This window comes from Phyllobates terribilis, unplaced genomic scaffold (assembly GCF_046119375.1).
Source record: "Phyllobates terribilis strain yellow unplaced genomic scaffold, ASM4611937v1 Scaffold_13__5_contigs__length_258822181, whole genome shotgun sequence".
Classification (NCBI taxonomy): Eukaryota; Metazoa; Chordata; class Amphibia; order Anura; family Dendrobatidae; genus Phyllobates; species Phyllobates terribilis.
In genome coordinates, this window is record NW_027362773.1 from 125810571 (window position 1) to 125830310 (window position 19740).

The 19740-nt window shown below is 45.2% G+C and overlaps 1 long non-coding RNA gene across 3 annotated transcripts in view; it reads right to left on the reverse strand.

Annotated features, from left to right (window-relative positions):
- Positions 1-3264: 3264 nt before the first annotated feature.
- Positions 3265-19740, reverse strand: part of LOC141174024 (uncharacterized) — a 32187-nt gene continuing 15711 nt past the window's right edge. The window contains exons 1-3 of one of the 3 annotated variants that reach the window (XR_012252751.1): positions 6522-6536; positions 6190-6398; positions 3265-5973 (exon numbers count right to left, since the gene is read on the reverse strand). This is a non-coding gene — a long non-coding RNA (uncharacterized lncRNA). The other 2 variants (XR_012252750.1, XR_012252749.1) reach the window with 2 other exon arrangements.

The window sequence follows — 19740 nt, forward strand, 5'->3', positions numbered from 1 at the left end:
AATTGCCATTTTCTGACACCCGTAAGGTTTTGATTTTTTGGGATATGGGGCTGGGTGACTGCTTATCTTTTGAGCCAAGCAGACATTTTTACCAATACCATTTTGGGGTAGATATGGATGTTTTGATTGCCTCTTACTGCAATGTTTTCTAGCGTTTTGATTTTTTGTTCGCTACGCAGTTTACCGATCAGATTAAATATATTTTCTATTTGGTTTCATTTTTAATGGTGCAAAAGGGGTGATTTGAAATCGTTTTTTTTTTTTATTATTCAGAATTTTGAAGCTGCAGTCATCAGATTGTGATTTTTCTATACATAGCACAATCTCCTATGAACGCAAGGCATGGGCTGGCTTTCACAGGAGGATCGTAATGACAGACACAGGGTGAGTATCAGCAGCAGAACCTTGGCTGTCATTAGAATCCATCAGTGCCCCACTATCACATCACGGGTACGCAGACAGGAGTTTGGAACAACGCGCGACAGTCAGTGCATGTTAAATGCCGAGGTCAGAGATTGACGGGATTTAACAGGTTAAAGAGGTTGTCAACTACTTTAACATTGATGGCCTTATCCTCAGGATAGGTCATCAATGTCTGATCGGCTGGGGTCAGAGACCCGGCACCCCTGCCAATCAGCTATGAGTGTTGGCAGCCAGAAGTACTTACTTGCGGAGCTGGCAGTCGACTTGTAGTGGCCAACGCAGGGTACTGCACATCCACCTCCTATTGATTGGAATTGGGAGGCGGATGTGTAGTACCCCGCAGTGGCCACTAAAAGTAGACTGCCAGCTCCACCACTACCTTCAGCCAGCGGTAACAGCCGATCGGTGGGGTTTCTGGGTGTCAGACCTCAGCTGATCAGACACTGATGACCTAGCCTAATGATAGGCCAATGTAAAATTAGTGGACAACCCCTTAACAGATGCAGGCAAAGCTCCACTCCACCTGAAGCAGATAAAATCAGCAGTCGTGTGTGGAAAGAAGCTGACTTGGAATGCAAGCCTGCATCGAAATCAGGGAGCCAGCATAGACGCAAGTTTACACCATGTGTTGTGAAGGGGTTAAGCTACATTTATTTTTCCCTCAGATTAAAAAAAAAGAAAAAGTTTTTATTAGTAAAACTGGTATTTTGGTCAGATCAGCAGTCATGAGCAGAAAAGATGTGGACTCAGCGTGTCCACAAAGGTAGGGACATGACAGATGACGTACCTAAATGTTCAAGCTCGTAAAGGGGTTAATTGGCAATACCAATGGAGTACCACTATTAATGAGGAAAGACTTCAGCATATAAGTGCATAGTAATCTATTTATATTATAGACTAGTAGCAGGCACATTTTTTTCTTCATCTCTTAGATAAATCACTAGTGAGCAAGAGTGTGAAAGGCTCCTTAGTAAATAAGGTAATGTATCATTTTAGTATAATGATAAACCCTAATTGGATTTAATTTCCGGAAGACCATGGTTGCCTCACGGTTACAGTACAATTAAGGCTGGCTGTCTTAAACACCATTATACATGTTACCGTTACTCTACCATAAAAGTAGGAATGCTAAATCACTAACTGGCTATATCACCAAGGAATAGCCACAGGCCTTTATCAATGAAACTAAGATGTCTGGAAATGAGCTCCAGAGTCACTGATTTCACGCCTCACTTGAGAGGTGGGGGGTGGTCACGTGATGCCTGTGGTAGCCCAGCTCACAGGCAAAAAAGGACAGTAGGGGGTAATTAGAAAAACACTACTTTTGCATTTTGAAAAGATTTCAGAGAAAGCAATTTGCAAGTGTATGTGGTGTGATTTAACTAATCCTGTGAGGGCAGAGGCCAGCTTCTCCTTGTTTCAGTTGATGAGCAGGTCTCTCCCATGTACACATAATGGGGAGACCTGTGAATCAACTGGAGCAGTAAGGGGAGAAGCTGGCAGGGGAACACATTGGACTAGCCTGGGCTCTTCCCATTGTCCCCAGCCCGTTTTACCAGTTTTATCGGAAACAGGGCTGCAACCACACAGGCAGGCTCTGGTTTATGCTGCCTATGGATAAGGCAGAATAAATATACTGAATGTAAATCGCAGATCCATCTGGTATTTATTAATTCACAACCCTGCCCAAAAAGGAGCATACATTTTGCATAGGGCATTGGATTTACCAACACATTAAGTTTGGTTGAGAAGGTATTCACAATCACCTACAACTTACTGAAAAGTGCCCGTTACCACAATTCCTACAAGGCAATTCACAGTGCAAGACCTGTGCAGAATTTGCATCAGAGAGCAATACATTTTGAATGATCTCAAACTATAACAGAAGCTGGAATTCAGTAAGAATAACAGTAAGTGATGCAATAGTTACACATTTACTCAGGAGTTTACACTCAATTTGTTAGATGAGCAAACATAAATGTTTTAATAAAGTACTTCCCTCCCCAAACACAAAAACAGTTGCTTTGATTGACAGCACACTCTGCATGAACTACTGCCAGAAACTGCGATCACTATACAGAGCACTCTCACTGAAAGGGTTAATGAAACATACTTGCTCAACACTAGCACTCACATGTTATCTACTAAATAAAACAAAATAAGCAGTGCCCCAACTGCCCCATCTGGTATCCTGCTACTATACATCTATTGTGTACAGCCAGCTTTATCACTTATAAAAGTTGCTGTGCCATCAATATACATCCAATCACGATTTACTCGTATATACTTTGGGTAAGATGCTTATATGTTAAAACGGTCTAAGACAGATTTCGTTTAGAGGTTGTCCCTTCCTAGACGCTGGCCAATCGTTTAGAGGTTCCCTTCCATGCCGCGCCGAGTATACAGATATTTAACATTACTAACGTGGGGGTTTTTTTAGCCACAAGAAACTGGTTAAAAGTATACCGCCAAAAAAGTGCAATACATTAAATATGCAATATACATGAGCAAAATGCATCAAAGATGCGGGCGAAGCAGTGATCCACTGCAATTTTTTACAGTTCCTTTAGTATGGTGAAAAAAAAAAAAAGCTTGAAACTGTAAAAAGGAGTATATAAAAGCATATTCCCATAAAAGGCTTTGAATTCTTAATAGGAAGGAAAAAAATTATATGAAATTAAACCTTTAGAGAGAAATATCCTGCTATCAGAATGGTTTTGTGAATAGATTACTGGTGAACCGAAAATATTATTACCTCTTGGTCCAGTTATCAGCACATCTAAAATAATCACATTAATTTCAATTAAATGACCTGCTGTAATAAATCAAATTGGAACAATCTTTATCAATCACCGTGTTTATTAAAAAAAGTGTTAATTGAAGGGAATAGAGGACATTGTGTTTAACTCGAATGTACAAAACACTCATCCAACAAGGTCCACAAAGCTTGATAAAGTGTAATACTCTAATTTAACCCCAGCATCTCACTGCAACCACAAAAAAACACATAATGCTGGATAACAATTATGCAGCTCATTTCATGGGGTAAGGTTTGCATTTATTACATGCAACAATCACATCGATTCGCTTATTAAAAAGAGTAATTGAAATTATGAGATACAAGTTTGTGGTGGTTTTTATGCTGGTGTTCACTATTTACGGTAACACGACTGACAGATTGCGTTTCCAAGTGCGTTTGCATGTTTGATGAATAAGGTATTAATTGACATTGTATTATTGCATGTTTGATGAATAAGGTATTAATTAACATTGTATTATTTTTGAGGTTTTATGTTCTGTTAAGTTGTGAAAGATGTTGAATATAAAAGAAATGTTATATTAAATATTGACTTTATAGAGTATTGTGATGTGTTTTTATGCAGGAAACTCCTCGCTCCTGGTTGTACGAATATCCTCGATATAAACGAATAGCTCACTTCTTAACGGGAACTGGTTCGAAGTCCCTTCCAGGGGTCATCTCTAGCTGTAGGTGACACATTTCAGGCTTTCCATTTATTGCTGATCGCCGATGTCGTTATTTTTTTATGCTGTAGTAGTTGTGATTTTATGTCAGCATAAAGCTTTAATGTTTTGCGTTTTTTATCATTTTATACCTCATTCAGCAAATATACCCTCACATTTGTAACTAGAAAGCCAGCTTAATAATGAGCACGCACACTAGTGGACCTCTCAATTAATCACAGGAGACAGTTAGGAATCACAAGTGCTCAACAAATACAAAGATATGTAAAACATACATCTGATGTGCTCATCTGGCACACTACAGGATAGAGGGTTATGAAAGATGTAGCAAATTACAGTAAAATGAGCTGTTAAAATAGAAAAGTATACAAATAATTCCTCAAATACAAAATGTGTACTTTTGAAAAAAAAAAAACACTTCAATTTCTAGTTGTAAGATTTAGCATAGGTTTCGCTTTGGCACAAGAGTTCTTGACTTGGCTAAAAACATTCACTAATCATATGGAGTTCAGCAGTGAGCAATGGACCGCATCTTTATTAGGAGGACAGGCGTTTGATGGTCGACTAGAACCAGAGTCCATTCATTCAGCTAGCCTTTGGATTGCAGAATACCACTGGCACATGCAGGTACAGACCTCCTTCTTGCTTACAAGGTAACACCCCGCTCAAGCACACTAGATGCTAATCTTTATTTGGGGCTTAAAACTAGGACATCAGATGAGATCGATAGGCATCAAGGAGTCCTTCCACTGGATAAACAGGCACACGGTACAAGACATCTACAGATGCTCATCTTTCTTAGGGGCCGGAAGCTAGGATATATGACGACTGGACCACCACAAATCAAGGAGTCCTTCCACTGGCTGGACAGCAGTTGAATGCAGCACAGTACACAGATAACACATTCGGCTCCTAAGGAACAGGGTGAGCGCTACAGATGCTCATCTTTATTAGGGGGCCAGAAGCTAGGATACGATGACTGGATCACCAGGAACCAAGGAGTCCTTCCGCTGACCGGACAGTAGTAGGATGCAGAGAACCACTGGCACATGTGGGGAGCACCTCTGGATCACAAGGCAAAGACCCAAACTCCTAAGGTACACTGGGATGATATGCATCAAAGGCTAAAGGAACCATCATCTAAGGATCCACTGTAGTTCTTGGCTGGCTCCTGTAGTACTTGACATATGGGTGTGTTCTGTAAAGAATCTAAACATATCCATTTATAATCCCTCCCCACCCAGAGCGATCCCTAGACCACTGCCTACTACCCATAAGGGCTACAAGAGTGCCATTTAAACTGCAATCAATTACCCCTCCCCCCAATTTGGCCATAGCTAGTGGTTAAAGGGTTATTCTCAAATTAGGAAGCTATGCCCTATCCATAGGATAGGGGGCAAACTTACTAATGTGGGGTTCTGGAGCAGGGGTATGAATACACAGCCTCTGATCGATTCATTGATTATGGGCTGTACAGGAACTTTAGCCAGTCCCATAGACAATGAGTAGAGCAGAGGATGAGTACGGGCACCTCCCCTACATTCTAGACAAAGCTCTTTGGAGCCAACTTCACAGAACCCCCTGATCCCGACAGCATGAGCACTTCATATTTTGACAACAGAACCCTGTATTAACCCCCAGATACCAAAAATGTGATATACCAGCATCAGATGCCTGTAAAAAGCCTTCTTTCGGAAGGAACGTAAACATTTATATTTATTGAGCTGCTGTTGGGACCTTTATATTTTTCATCCTAAGACTTCACATAGTTGATTATACCTGGAAAATAAAATTAAGAGAAAACTCAAAAGCCCTCCACCCCCCCCCCTCCCTCAATATAGTGCTCAGTTACGGTCATAGCTGGTAGAACACACTGCCCCCTAGTGGTCATGTCACACGTTCATCAAGCACAGCCACACCCTACCGAGCCTATCCAGGAAAAGCAATGGCAGACCGAGCGGACACTAAACACCTGAGTTTTCAGCCTCGGCTTCTAGGCAGGGCTCCGGAGGACGTCGTTACCGGCTTCCCTGCACACTTCTGGGGATTATCTTCTCTCGACAGCGCCTAAAGGTCATAAAAGTACCACACACATGTAGGACGCCTAAACAGATACAGCTCACAATCCCTCCCCCATTACTTTTGTCACGGTCAGCTGATTACTAGTGATTAACTTCGCCTTAATGCTCGAGCTACTCAGCTGAAAATGTAAACTAAGGTTCATGTAATTCCTACAAATCTCTAACCCACAGACATACTCACCACAGCCACGCATATACATACCTAGTCTCCCACTCAGACATCTCTGTTATCACAGCCCATTATCTTCTCTTCCTGTCAGTACGCGTTATGACAGACCGCCTCTTGCAGTGTTTCCTTATATAGACTCTCAAGACTGACAGATCACTGTCGCAGAGATTCTTCCGCCAAGCTATGAAAAATAGTCCCCAACTGCGTCATCTGTTTACTCGGTGAATTTCGCTCTCTTTGCTCTGAAACCGTATGAGATATGTATTAAACGGTTACTACGTAGACTGCTCTCCGTTATCACTGGCTTTATTCCATAGACTGCTTGTATGAAGTCTAAAAAATTCTTTCCACGCATGTGCACTTACTGCTTAGAGACGCCTAGTTAGGATTCCTGCAGAAGTCCACCTATAGTGTAACATTTTACGTCAAAATAGATCTTTTTAAGTAAATACATAGGACATTTTAGTGAAATAGTTGTTTTTTTTTTAAGACTGGTGACTAAATGTCCTGTGTTTGATTTTACTGGGCGGAAGGATACAGGACATAATTGACAGCGCATGGATCACACTTTGATCTGTTTGCTAAATAATGAATCGACAGGCGGATGGATATTCTCTGCAGCTGTATATAGATCTGGCAGAAACTGGTTGGAACTGGTTTTTGTTCCATTATGAAAATAATGTGAGGAATACGGCGCAGAGTGGGAACACAATAAATATGTGAACCGTCCCTGTAGCTCATAGCCTCAATGTACAGAGCTGGTAAATGTAATTATTAAATCCTGACGTAACAAGGAATTATAAGAGTATGTTCACACTGCGTTTTCTGTTTACAACATTTTTGGGGTGTGTCCCCCTCATAAAGAATGGCGGAAAAAGTGTTAACAAAGGGATAAAAAAAAATGGTCTTATTAATTTATGTGGAAAAAAACGACTTGCTGTTCATAAGTTCAGGCTTAGAAACGTCTCAAGTTTCCAAAGACGCGGAGAGTGGAAAAGAGGTGACTTGTCCATCCTCCCAGGGGCGGAACTACCGCCCGTGCAGCCCGTTCATTGAACGGGGGCCCCGAGGGAGAGGGGGCCCCTCCAGCCTCCAGCAGGGCCGCCATCAGGGCATGACTGCCCTGACTCCAGTATGGGGCCCAGCCGGTAGGGGCCCCCTCGGAGCCCAGTTGGGGGCCCCCCTCTTGTGCGTCTCTCTCCTCATGGGGCCCCCGGCCCCATGCTAAGCGCCGGGTCCGGGACATCTCAGCGCTGCGCTGCGCTGCTGCGGCAGCGCTTTCATGATTCCCCTGACTTCCGGTCATGTGACGGCGCCGTCACATGGCCGGAAGTCAGGAGAACCTGGTGTCAGCGATTTGGACGAGCGCCAGGATTCTGCAGGGATCGCATGGGGGTAAATATAACAAGTTTTATTTTTTTTTAAATACAATTAACTAGGAGTGGGGGGAGATGAGAGATGCACATGGGGGGGGGGAGATGAGAGATGCACATGTGGGGGGGGAGATGAGAGATGCACATATGGGGGGGGATGGGAGATGAGAGATGCACATGTGGGGGGGGAGATGAGAGATGCACATGTGGGGGGGGAGATGAGAGATGCACATGAGGGGGGAGATGAGAGATGCACATGTGTGTGGGGGGGGGATGGGAGATGAGAGATGCACATGTGGGGGGGGGAGATGAGAGATGCACATGTGGGGGGGAGATGAGAGATGCACATGTGGGGGGGGAGATGAGAGATGCACATGTGGGGGGGGAGATGAGAGATGCTCATGTGGGGGGGGAGATGAGAGATGCACATGGGGGGGGAGATGAGAGATGCACATGTGGGGGGGGTGCACATGTGGGGGGGAGAGATGCACATGGAGGGGGGGTGAGAAATGCACATGTGGGGGGGAGGAGATATGCACATGTGGGGGGATGAGAGATGCACATGTGGGGGGATGAGAGATGCACATGTGATGGGGGATGAGAGATGCACATGTGGTAGAGGGGGATGAGAGATGCACATGTGGTGGAGGGGGATGAGAGAGGTGCACATGTGGTGGAGGGGGATGAGAGAGGTGCACATGTGGTGGAGGGGGATGAGAGAGGTGCACATGTGGTGGAGGGGGATGAGAGAGGTGCACATGTGGTAGAGGGGGATGAGAGGTGCACATGTGGTGGAGGGGGATGAGAGAGGTGCACATGTGGTGGAGGGAGATGAGAGAGGTGCACATGTGGTGGAGGGGGATGAGAGAGGTGCACATGTGGTGGAGGGGGATGAGAGAGGTGCACATGTGGTGGAGTGGGATGAGAGAGGTGCACATGTGGTGGAGGGGGATGAGAGATGTGCACATGTGGGGGAGGGGGATGAGAGATGTGCACATGTGGGGGAGGGGGATGAGAGATGTGCACATGTGGGGGAGGGGGATGAGAGATGTGTACATGTGGGGGAGGGGGATGAGAGATGTGCACATGGGGGGATGAGAGATGTGCACATGGGGGGGGGATGAGAGATGTGCACATGGGGGGGGATGAGAGATGTGCACATGGGGGGGATGAGAGATGTGCACATGGGGGGGATGAGAGATGTGCACATGGGGGGGATGAGAGATGTGCACATGGGGGGGATGAGAGATGTGCACATGGGGGGGATGAGAGATGTGCACATGGGGGGGATGAGAGATGTGCACATGGGGGGATGAGAGATGTGCACATGGGGGGATGAGAGAGGTGCACATGTGGGGGAGGGGGATTAGAGATGTGCACATGGGGGGAGATGAGAGCTGCACATGTGTGGGGGGGGAGATGAGAGATGCACATGTGGGGGGGGGATGAGAGATGCACATGTGGTAGAGGGGGATGAGAGATGCACATGTGGTGGAGGGGGATGAGAGATGCACATGTGGTGGAGGGGGATGAGAGAGGTGCACATGTGGTGGAGGGGGATGAGAGAGGTGTACATGTGGTGGAGGGGGATGAGAGAGGTGCACATGTGGTGGAGGGGGGATGAGAGAGGTGCACATGTGGTGGAGGGGGGATGAGAGAGGTGCACATGTGGTGGAGGGGGGATGAGAGAGGTGCACATGTGGTGGAGGGGGGATGAGAGAGGTGCACATGTGGTGGAGGGGGGATGAGAGAGGTGCACATGTGGTGGAGGGGGATGAGAGAGGTGCACATGTGGGGGATGGGGATGAGAGATGTGCACATGTGGGGGAGGGGGATGAGAGATGTGTACATGGGGGAGGGGGATGAGAGATGTGTACATGGGGGGGGTGAGAGATGTGCACATGGGGGGGATGAGAGATGTGCACATGGGGGGGATGAGAGATGTGCACATGGGGGGGATGAGAGATGCACATGTGGTAGAGGGGGATGAGAGATGCACATGTGGTGGAGGGGGATGAGAGAGGTGCACATGTGGTGGAGGGGGATGAGAGAGGTGCACATGTGGTGGAGTGGGGATGAGAGAGGTGCACATGTGGTGGAGGGGGGATGAGAGAGGTGCACATGTGGTGGAGGGGGGATGAGAGAGGTGCACATGTGGTGGAGGGGGATGAGAGAGGCGCACATGTGGGGGAGGGGGATGAGAGAGGTGCACATGTGGTGGAGGGGGATGAGAGAGGTGCACATGTGGGGGATGGGGATGAGAGATGTGCACATGTGGGGGAGGGGGATGAGAGATGTGTACATGGGGGAGGGGGATGAGAGATGTGTACATGGGGGGGATGAGAGATGTGCACATGGGGGGGATGAGAGATGTGCACATGGGGGGGATGAGAGATGTGCACATGGGGGGGATGAGAGAGGTGCACATGTGGGGGAGGGGGATGAGAGATGTGCACATGGGGGGGATGAGAGATGTGCACATGGGGGGATGAGAGAGGTGCACATGTGGGGGAGGGGGATGAGAGATGTGCACATGGGGGGATGAGAGATGTGCACATGGGGGGAGATGAGAGCTGCACATGGAGGGGTTTGAGAGCTGCACATGGGGGGGTTTGAGAGCTGCACATGGGGGGGATGAGAGCTGCATATGGGGGAATTGGGAGTAGGGGGATAATGAGCTGCACATAATGAATGTGGGGTGGGGGAGAGTAAATGATGATGGGGTGGGGAGAGCACGGACATGATATAATAAATTGGGGCAGGGGGTGCATGTAAATAATGAATGCGGGGAGCAGGAAGTATAGAGTAGGGGGTATTGCGGATGCAGGAGTGTAACTGGTAACAAATTGGCGGAAAGAGTAGAGGTTCTAATTAAATTATATATTAAGTGCCTATTTACAGTTAATGGGGGCACCGTGGTGGATTACAATTTATATTTGGAATGGTAGGTTGTATAATAACTAACCATATATTGATGGTGGATGCACGTCTGTATTCAGCTGCGTAATGTAGAAGTTGGGGAATGTGCTCTAGATAACTGTGTTATTTTATGCAGAGACGAGTCCTGGCTGGAAGACGTGATGGCGGTCTGTGCTGGATGAAGGAGAAAAGCGTAGCTGAAGGACTTCACCTAGAGACGTCACCAGTGAGTCAGTGTATTACATGTACACTTACACTATATACTATGTTCCGGGCTCCTGTGTATAATGTCACTGGTGATCACTGTATTACCTGTACACTATATACAGAGCTCCTGTGTATAATGTCACTGGTGATCACTGTATTACCTGTACACTGACACTATATACAGAGCTCCTGTGTATAATGTCACTGGTGATCACTAGATTACCTGGACACTTACATTATACATACCATGTATAGAGCTCCCGTGTATAATGACACTTATGGTAATATTAGTAATGTGATGGTAATATTAGTAATGTGGTGGTAATATGTGGTCTGGTCATGGTGTGGCAGTTTTTCTCCCTTCTGTGTGGCATTATTCGGTCACTATGTTGTGGTAATATGTGGTCTGGTCATGGTGTGGCGGTATTCCCTGTATGTGGTATTATTGGTCATTTTAAAAAAAAATGTATATGACACATTCCCTTAAAGAAAACGAAATAAAAATATATCTAAAAAGAGTATTGGATATTTTAAGAAAATTTTAATAGGTTAGAGTAGGGCCCGGCCAGAAGAGTCTACCTTATCGTGGTGGCGGCTTTAAAAATCTTTTGGCCAAAACAAAAGCTGCTGGCTATGCATGTGGCGCCGTCACATGGCCGAACGTCAGGAGAACCTGGTGGCAGTGACGTGGACGAGCGCCAGGATTCTGCAGGGATCGCATGGGGGTAAGTATAACAAGTTTTATTTTTTTTAAATACAATTAATTAACTAGGAGCGGGGGGAATCAGAGATGCACGGGGGGATGAGAGATGCACAGGGGGATGAGAGATGCACATGGGGGGGATGAGAGATGCACAGGGGGATGAGAGATGCACAGGGGGATGAGAGATGCACAGGGGGATGAGAGATGCACAGGTGGATGAGAGATGCATAGGGGGGTGAGAGATACACATGGGGGGGTGAGAGATGCACATGGGGGGATGAGAGATGCACATGGGGGGATGAGAGATGCACATGGGGGGATGAGAGATGCACATGGGGGGATGAGAGATGCACATGGGGGGGATGAGAGATGCACATGGGGGGGATGAGAGATGCACATGGGGGGGATGAGAGATGCACATGGGGGATGAGAGATGCACATGGGGGGGATGAGAGATGCACATGGGGGGATGAGAGATGCACATGGGGGGATGAGAGATGCACATGGGGGGGATGAGAGATGCATGGGGGGGTGAGAGATGAATGGGGGGGTGAGAGATGCACGGGGGGGATGAGAGATGCACGGGGGGGTGAGAGATGCACGGGGGGTGAGCTGCACATGGGGGGATGAGAGATGCACAGGGGGGGAGGAGAGATGCACGGGGGGGATGAGAGATGCACATGGGGGGGATGAGCTGCACATGGGGGGGTGAGAGATGCACATGGGGGGGTTATGTTTACATAACTTTGTTGCCTTACGAAGGGCAGGGGGGGGGGGGCCCAAAAAATTTCTTGCACTGGGGCCCACTACAGTCTGTGTCCGCCCCTGCATCCTCCAGTCCTCAATACTTTACATTCCAAGTCAATGAGAAAGCTAACAAGATGCTCAGTGTTTTGCAAGGTTTTTTTTGCCTCAAAAAAACCTGATGAAGTATTGTTTAATAAATGTAAAAAAAAAAAGTCTGGTACACGACAGTAAGACGGTGATAAAAAAAAAAAAAGCTAAAATATGATAAAAAATATTGAAAAAGAGCTTAAAGGGAACCTGTCAGCTGATACTTGCTGGCAAGCCGTGTCCAACATTTGTAAGCCACTGGCCGTGTGATCACAGCCACTGTGTGTTTGTCTCAGAAACGCGTTTCAAAGAAAAGCATACATTTAATAGCTTCCGGGGACCGAACCGCGCGGGTGACTAGTCATACGGACAGGTCCTCGGCGGCTTCTCCCCACCCACTCACAGTGACTGACAAGTCTCTGCCTTTACGCACAGAAGCCGCGTTCAAGGAGAAGCCGCCAAGGACCCGCCTGTACGACTAGTCATCCGTGCGGCTCAGTCCCCGACGTCTATTAAGTGCATGCTTTGCAGCGTTTCAGAGGCAAACATACCTGGCTGTGATGGTACAGCCAGTGGCAGATCCATGCTGCCCACGGTTTGGGCAGCATGTATCAGCTGACAGGTTCCCTTTAAGGTCACGTTCACACGATCAGTATTTGGTCAGTATTTTACCTCAGTATTTGTAATCCAAAACCAGGGATGGGTGATAAATGCGGAAGTGGTGACGTGTTTCTATTATACTTTTCCTCTGATTGCTCCACTCCTGGTTTTGACTTACAAATACTGAGGAAAAATACTGACCAAATACTGAACGTGTGAACGTGGCCTAATGCTTACAAAACTCGAGAGAAAAGCGATTCCTGAAGTGTTTTGTGCTTGAAAAATGGATGTTTTAAACTGCTTTGAAAAGACATACCCTAAGGCTATGTGCGCACGATGCGAATTTGGCGCGTTTCGTTTTTTTCCATGCAGAAATGCAGCGGAAACGCATTTCACATCTTATCCCATGACTTCCTATGACATTTTGCAAGTTCTGTGTACCTGGTCAGGATTTTTTCTGTGCGGATTTTAGGTGCGGAAAAAAACGCAGCATGACCATTTCTTGTGCGTTTCCACATGCGGATTTGCATATACAATGCATTGGAAAAACGCATGGCAAATTCACAAATAAAAACGCTTAAAAAACGCATGTAAAATCCGCATGTGTTTTTTCTGCCAAGGACATGCAGAAATGCTCTGGAAAATTTCTGCTTCATTTCTGCATCGTGGGCACATAGCCTACGACACAGAGTTTCTTGAGGAGTCTTCCAAAGCAGAACAGTTAAAAAAAAAAAAAGCCTAGTGAAAAATCACTATAAAAAAAGGCTTGAAAGACCCCTAATATCCAATTCTATTGGAACATGACTTTGCTGTTCATACATCGTTGAGTCTTTCCAGCGTTTTTAATTTGCTTCTGGTTTTGAAAACGCCAAGGGCTTAAGCAATGTCAGTCGACCATTTTATAGGCGTTTTCAGCTCTGAAGATGCTCCATACTGCACAACTAAAGTCAATGGGAAGGTTACAAAGACGGTATCGCAGCTGTTGCTTTCTGTGAGGTAAAACATTTCCCTGCATGATTAAAAACATGATTTACCTCACAAAAAAAATCAACTGTGATCCCGTGCTGTCCTGTCTGTATCCTCTTTTGCTCCATGCTGGTGTTTTATTCATATGGATGGCGTGTCCTATGTCATCCAAACAGCACCCCCACTCTCACTCATGCGCAAGAGCCTTTCTAGAGCCAGGGAGTAACTTTTTCAGCCCATTAGGCCGGATTCATGAGGGCTCTTTCACATGTCCTGTTATCCTGGAAAACCAGTACCGGAGATATCCGTGTCCGTGTGCATCTGTGTGGCAACAGTGTGCCGCATCAGGAGCACATGTACCGGTGCCTGGGAATCAGTGTACAGTTCGCGCTGTTCCCAAGCACCGGGTGCTGAATGGTGCCTTCATCACTGTTCCCTGCTGGTACTGCGATCAGCACCAGCTGGGACAATGTTGAGAGTAGTAGTGTCTGCTCCCGCAGTGTTGAAGTGTAAAAAAAAAGAATAAAATCCTGTCCTAAGTGTCCCCCGCTGTAATCCATGCGACCGCTCACGCCAAGGAGCCGGGAAGAATGACTCCTGCAGTGTCCCCCGCATGGATTACAGCGGGGGACACTTAGGACAGGTGAGTTTAAGGATTTTTTATTTTATTCTGATTTTTACAGTTGGACACTGCTGGAGCAGACACTATTACTATCATCATTGTCCCTGCTGGTGCTGATCGCAGCGCCAGCAGGGAAAAATGATGAGAGCAGCGTGGCTGATTTCTAACACAATTACACAGGCAGTATTTAAAATAGTCTGCAGTCACTGAAAGCACAGTAACCTGTTGGAAGCCATAGAGTGGAATACATAAGCAGAGCACCAGATGAAGCCCCTCCCCAAAGGCCGCCCCGAAGCACAAGCATATCATTATCTCAAGAATGAAAATAAAGATTAAAAGAGAACCACAGGACGTATTTCATCAACAAAGGTATCATTTTAATCAGTGTAATGGCGCCCACCTGACAGTTTATGTGGTTTACTAAGCACAATCCTGCTGACAGGTGCCCTTTAATGTTTTCTTTCCAAACTCAGATCTCATCTATTCTAATTTTAAAATGAGTATGACTCCGAGGGAAACAATGTGAAAATATCAAGAGCCCTGAACAGTAAAATGTTAGCAGCCTGGATACAAATAATTGCTTTTTGACATCTAAAAATACAGTTATGGCTGAAAGTGTTGGCACCCTTTAATTTGTTCCAGAAAATGAAGAAGTATTTTTCCCAGAAAATTATGGCAATTATACGTTTTGTTATACACATTTATTTCCTTTCTGTGTGTTGGAACAACACAAAACAAAAACTGAGAAAAAAAGGCAAATTGGACATAATTTCACACAAAACCCCAAAAATGGGCCAGTCAAAATTGTTGGCATCCTCAACTTAATATTTGGTTAGACAGCCTTTGGAATAAATAACTGCAATCAATCGCTTCCTATAACCATCTACAAGCAACTCTCAGCTGGAATTTTGGACCACTTTTCTTTTGCAAATTGCTCTATGACTCTCATATTTGAATGGTACCTTCTCCCAACAGCAATTTTAAGCTCTCTCAACAGGTGTTCAATGGGATTTAGATGCTCACTCATTGCTGGACACTACAGAACTCTCCAGCACTTTGTTCCCATCCATTTCTGGTTGCTTCTTGAAGTATAGTTAGTGGTCATTGTCCTGCTGGAAGACCCATGACCTAGGATGCAAATCCAGCTTTCTGACACTGAGAACTACATTGCAACCCAAAATCTGTTGATACTCTTCAAGTTTCATGATTCCATGCACACAGTCACGGCACCCAGTGCCAAAGGCCGCAAAACAACCCCAAAACATCTTTGAACCTCCATCATATTTGACTGTAGGTACTGTGTTCTTTTCTTTGTAGGCCTCATTTGTTTTCGGTAAACAGTAGAATGATGTGCTTTACCAAAAAGCTCTATCTTGGTCTCATTTGTCCACAAGACGCTTTTCCAGAAGGATTTTGGCTTACTCACATACATTTTGGCAAACTACAGTTTAGCTTTTTTATGTCTCTGTGTCAGCAGTGGGGTCCTCCTGGGTCTCCTACTATAGCATATCATTTCATTCAAATGTCAACAGATATTTCTCGCTGACACTGATGCACCCTGAGCCTTCAGGACAGCTTCAATTTCTTTGGAACTTGATTGGGGCTGCTTATCCACCATCTGGACTATCCTGCTTTGCAACCTTTCATTAATTTTTCTAGGCCGTCCACGTCCAGGGAGATTAGCTACAGTGCAAACTGTAATTGTAAACTACTTTTTTATTTATATGTTTGGCTGACATTTCTTCAGAAGTTATGTGGATGCAAAAAAAAAAATCAGAGGTGTAGAATTTCAGCATCCATGGCCCTTTATTTTAAAGGGAGAAAGCTACTTTAAGTGTCTATAAGCAGCTTATGCCATGCAGATGTATGGGGAGATCAGGAGAAATAACTGAAAGCCATTGAAGCTAGTGTACGGCCATAAACTTATTGTCATGCCTCTGGATTCAATCCCATGAGTTTGTGTTCTGTGGTCGGCTTCTGTTCTGCTGAGCCACAAGAAACACACCTTTTCTCTGGTGTTTGGGTTCTGCTTTTCTGGCTGCAGTCTGCTTAGTTTAACACACGTGTTTTCATTTTTTCATCCTATCACCTTTGAAGGGCAGCTTTATATTCTGTCCCCCTGCTGGCATTTCCTGCTGGTGATAGATTAATTTGGATGTTCTGACATTCTGTTGATGTTTGGAGCCAGTCTGTGAGATTCCAGCTAAGGATTTTCGCTTTCCTCTTTCTTTGCACCTATCTTCTATTTATCATTAGGAAGTAGGTAGTATATTTGTTAACATTACTTGCTTTATTCTTTGTTTGGTATTTCGTTATTTAATTTACTCACTTTGGGATCTTTCCGTTGTTCATCACACTTCTCTTCTTGTAGGTAATTCACACTCTGCTCTGCCCTCTGGTTCTTTAGGAGGAATGTGAAGCAACTCGTGGGCCTTTTAGGCAATTTAGGCCAGTGTTGCCATGGTTAGATTTTATCTCAGAAACCGCAGGCTCCACTAGGGAGTGCGGAGTCATGATATCTGTCTGTACAGGAACCATCAGGGTCAGTTGCAGTTTTTAGTGTGTAATCTATTTTAGCTAGTGAGTTGCTACATAGGCATAGATATTCTAGGAGCTGTTAGGGGCATTCAGGGTGAGCCGCCATCGAGTGAGGGCACCACTGCGTTATCTTAGGGTGCCAACCTCAGTGATCAAAGCATCAATACTGGAAAACAGATGGGTTGATTCTGCGCTGCTGTAGGAAGAAGAATGACGGATGCCAATCTAATTGTAAATGGGTTAATCAACGCGTTTCGAAACATATAGCTTCTTCATCAGGACAACCATGAAGAAAGTGTTGGCACCATGGTTGTCCTGATGAAGAAGCTACAGTGCCTACAAGTAGTATTCAACCCCCTGCAGATTTAGCTGGTTTGATAAGATGCAAATAAGTTAGAGCCTTCAAACTGCAAACAAGAGTAGGTTTTATGAACAGAAGCATAAATCTTACAAACCAAAAAGTTATGTTGCTCAGTTGAATTTTATTAAATTTTAAACATAAAAGTGTGGGTCAATTATTATACAACCCCTATGTTTAATATTTTGTGGAATAACCCTTGTTTGCAGTTACAGCTAATAATCGTCTTTTATAAGACCTGATCAGGCCGGCACAGGTCTGTGGAGTTATCTTGGCCCACTCCTCCATGCAGATCTTCTCCAAGTTATCTAGGTTCTTTGGGTGTCTCATGTGGACTTTATTCTTGAGCTCCTTCCACAAGTTTTCAATTGGGTTAAGGTCAGGAGACTGACTAGGCCACTCCAACACCTTGACTTTTTCCCTCTTGAACCAGGCCTTGGTTTTCTTGGCTGTGTTCTTTGGGTCGTTGTCTTGTTGGAAGATGAAATTACGACCCATCTTAAGATCCTTGATGGAGGAACGGAGGTTCTTGGCCAAAATCTCCTGGTAGGCCGTGCTATCCATCTTCCCATGGATGCGGACCAGAAGGCCAGGCCCCTTGGCAGAGAAACAGCCCCACAGCATGATGCTGCCACCACCATGCTTGACTGTAGGGATGGTATTCTTGGGGTCGTATGCAGTGCCATCCAGTCTCCAAACGTCACGTGTGTGGTTGGCACCAAAGATCTCGATCTTGGTCTCATCAGACCATAGAACCTTGAACCAGTCTGTCTCAGAGTCCTCCAAGTGATCATGAGCAAACTGTAGATGAGCCTTGACATGACGCTTTGAAAGTAAAGGTACCTTACGGGCTCGTCTGGAACGGAGACCATTGCGGTGGAGTACGTTACTTATGGTATTGACTGAAACCAATGTCCCCACTGCCATGAGATCTTCCCGGAGCTCCTTCCTTGTTGTCCTTGGGTTAGCCTTGACTCTTCGGACAAGCCTGGCCTCGGCACGGGAGGACACTTTCAAAGGCTGTCCTGGCCGTGGAAGGCTAACAGTAGTTCCATAAGCCTTCCACTTACGGATGATGCTCCCAACAGTGGAGACAGGTAGGCCCAACTCCTTGGAAAGGGTTTTGTACCCCTTGCCAGCCTTGTGACCCTCCACGATCTTGTCTCTGATGGCCTTGGAATGCTCCTTTGTCTTTCCCATGTTGACCATGTCTGAGTGCTGTTCACAAGTTTGGGGAGGGTCTTAAATAGTCAGAAAAGGCTGGCAAAAGAGATCTTTAATCCACACATGTGAAGCTCATTATTCTTGGTGCCTGAACTACTTCTTAATACTTTTGGAGGACCGAACAGAATTCTTGTGGTTTGAGGGGTTGAATAATAAATGACACTCTGAATTAACTTTTAACGTTTTTAAAAAAAAAAAATTTGCTGCAGTGCATTTCCCACTTCCAGGCTGATCTACAGTACAAATGTCACAATGCCAAGTTAATTCCGCATGTGTCAACCAGCTAAATCTGCAGGGGGTTGAATACTACTTGTAGGCACTGTATATGCTTCGAAACGCGTTAAACTATTTACAATTTGATTGGAATCCATCATGCTGCTTCCTACGGCAGCGCAGAATCAACCCATTTGTTTTCTAGTATCGATGCTTTCATCTCCTCATGGGTCTGCAGCAGCCTTAAGCGTTTTCAGTGGTAATGTGTACACAACCCAAACCAATTGTGCTATCTCTTCCATATCTGTTTCTCAGATAAGACCCACTTTGTCTCTTTCCAGTTTCTCTCTCTTGAACCTCCGCGATCAGATAGGGACAGAGTAGGGGAGTAGGGCTTTTACCAGTCTAAACACGGATCTGTCAGGTGCAGGTTTTTTTTTTCCTTGGTTTATTCGCTACCTGTGTACTTGTGCAGTCATAGCAATTATGACAAGAAAACACTTTTTATAATAATTTGTTGAACTGTTTGCCTTAGCCTTATTATTCCAGGTTCAGATGAGCATACGAAAAATCATCCGATTTTTATCGAGGAAACATGGACGATTTTCATCCAAATCGTCGTCTGCATGCTACCCGTGTGTCTGTACTTTACGTCCATGTGTCATCCGTATTTATACGTAAATATTTTAAAATATTCAATAAAATATACATTTTTTGTGTGCACCCGTAGACTTTTACAGGGGAGTCTCAAGTAAGATACTTGGTCCCTGTGAAAGAAAACTGTCATCTGAACAGCCCTATTGAATTACACAGGTATGGCGTATAATATGTTTGTCTCAATGAGCCCTTAACGAGTTCATTTATCATATTTACTAATCGATGGTTGTTTAAAAATCTGTTTACACTAGCAGACTGCGCTAAACAATGCTCGCCGAATGATCTGTAATAAATCATTCAGGTTGCATACAGTGGGTACAGAAAGTATTCAGATCCCTTTAAATTTTTCACTCTTTGTTTCATTTGGTAA